The 2,626-nt window shown below is 43.6% G+C and overlaps 1 pseudogene; it reads left to right on the forward strand.

Annotated features, from left to right (window-relative positions):
* The first annotated feature begins 1,720 nt into the window (after positions 1-1,720).
* Positions 1,721-1,959, forward strand: LOC139269951 (U2 spliceosomal RNA; annotated as a pseudogene).
* Positions 1,960-2,626: the final 667 nt, after the last annotated feature.

Genomic DNA, 2,626 nt, shown 5'->3' on the forward strand with positions numbered 1-2,626 from the left:
GACTAGCTTTATCAACAATATTATACGGTCCCTTGTTCCGGAGTTCAAAACTTCTACCCTGACATAGTTTTGTTCTATTATCTGGCCCCCCACCTCCCACCCCTGAGATTTACTCAGGGCCACATGTACTCGGTTACGGTGGTGTGCCATCCTGATCCCTCAGGCGCAATCCACGAATCCTTTTCTTCCCGATGGTCACCAACTTAAAACAAAAGAAACAGAGAATCTCTGGTGATTCTGCTTAAGAGCCCGAGGGGTTAATTTGTAATATGATCCTAAAATTCCTTCTACCCCAGGAGCAAATATTCTCTTCAAATTAAGAAAATCTCCAATATTCAAAAGGTATTGCCCATTGAATTAAAACAGAGTTCACAGCTGCCTGTGAAAGGGTTAACTTCCTTTGTTTCAAAAGCCGACAAACACAGACACCATCAATCAATGTCAACCTTCGTCCCACAGCTTGCAGCCTTTCCAGTTTAACCTCTCTGTGTGTTTACACTTAAAGTAAGCTTAAAATAAACATTCAGAAACATAACTCTGCACACAATTGCATTTCATTTTTTTCTTCCCAGATACACATCGGTCAGAATTTTTTAAACCATACCAATTATTGATGTGAAATGCCTTATGTTCGAATCTAAAGTCTCTCCACACAATTTACACCAACCAGAATTTTATCGGCCAGAATAAAAGTCTGATTTTTAATAGGTTAATTAATCTCAGTAATTCCAATCTTAAACTCTCCAATGCCACTTGGAAAAGGGGGAGGAGCCACAATTACATGAAGGAGTATGCCTTCCGAAAAACTTTAAACACAGAAAAACACCAGAACAGTGAAGAAAAACATAATCTTCCCTTTTCTCCTTTTAATTGACTCATAACTATTCATTATTCCTTAAACCAGTTTCAATTTCTGATCCCCATACACTCCAAGTGCACCTCTGATTACCTTTTAAATGTGGTGAGGGTTTCTGCCTCTACCACCCTTTCAGGCAGTGAGTTATAGACCCCCACCACCCTCTGGGTGAAGAGATCTTCTCTAATCCTCCCCCCTTCTATATTGTCATCCTGACGTGTGCTGTCACCATCACACCTTCTGTCGGTTTATTTCGTCACTTCTCAGTCAATAGTCTAGTCCGTCTACTTAATTCTCAATACGCGCTGGTCAATAAATGAGGACTTTCTCCTCTTTTTGTTTCTTTTCCGACTCCCACCACTTCCTTTGTGCCACAGGTGCATTGTCTGGTTTCCAATTTAGTTTAATCATTATTTCAATTAGTTTTCAATTTTTATCTGTTAGGTACAATGTCAGAGACCGCTCTAGTCCCAACTCGAGTTTCTCACTTCCCATGGGTAGATGTTGTCAGCTGTACATTCCTTAATTACTCGCCCTGAGTGAGACTGATACTTGCAACCCTATCCTCTTGGTTGTCAGTGGTACGTCCCTTACTTACTCCTCACAAGTGAGACCGATACTTGTAGCATTTACTCGACCCATCCACCTCCACGGAGGTGTGTGGGGGACCTGACCCATCCACCTCCATGGCACGAACCTGGTATTGCAGTACTTCCAGGAACGGTGCAGTGGCTCTAGGCCTTTTGGCTAAGAGCATTGGCGCAGAGTGATCCTTGGCGTGTGCAAGGTGACCTCTGGCGTTTGTGATTTGACAAAGAATTGGAACGATTGGCTACGAATTTAAAAAAAAAAAATACCAACCCAATCGCTTCTCGGCCTTTTGGCTAAGATCATGCGTAACTGACCTGACAGGGGAGTAACCACCATAACCCCAAGGTGGTTCTCCCTGGATCAGGAAGGTATATGCTTGCTTTTTTGGAAATAGGAGGTGGGTGGGGTGGCTTGACCCATCCACCTCCACGGAGGTGTGTGGGGGGCCTGACCCATCCACCTCCATGGCATGAACCTGGTATTGCAGTACTTCCAGGAACGGTGCAGTGGCTCTAGGCCTTTTGGCTAAGGGCGCAGAGTGATCCTTGATGTGTGCAAGGTGACCTCTGGCGTTTGTGATTTGACAAAGAATTGGAAAGATTGGCTATGAATTTCAAAAAAAAAAATTACCAACTATCAATCGCAACATTAATCAGACACACTTTTATATAACCGATCGCTTTACCTGGGATCTTCCACTGACTACTTGAAGTCTTGGCCAGACCTGCAGATTCAGATCTCTCAGGCAGCTGACAACAGACAGATTTCTGCCCATGTCCTAACTGTGCGTGGTAATTAAATTGTAATCACACCTTTGACATGGCCTCTATCCGCCGGTGTCCGCTGTCTGCTTGAGATCCTGCCGATTACGCCAATTGAAGTGGAGTATTTAAAATAACCACTCGACACCAGGTCTGTGTTCGAAGATTCAAGTAGTCTTTATTTTGCACTGATGGGGAGGTGACCTGCTCTGGGTCTAACCAGGTCACTGTCCAACGATACATAAGTTTCAACAGCTTTTTATACACTGAGAGGTACATGCTCAACATCACAATTCTGTGGCACCATTTGATTCGTTCAAAACCCGCATGCACAGTGGCTGATTGGTTACCTATTTTTATGCCTAGCTCGCCAAACATTCAAAGTTTGCCTGAAGTTTGTGGTTTGTACATTTGAAGC

The sequence above is a fragment of the Pristiophorus japonicus genome, chromosome 8 (genome assembly GCF_044704955.1).
Source record: "Pristiophorus japonicus isolate sPriJap1 chromosome 8, sPriJap1.hap1, whole genome shotgun sequence".
Lineage (NCBI taxonomy): Eukaryota > Metazoa > Chordata > Chondrichthyes > Pristiophoridae > Pristiophorus > Pristiophorus japonicus.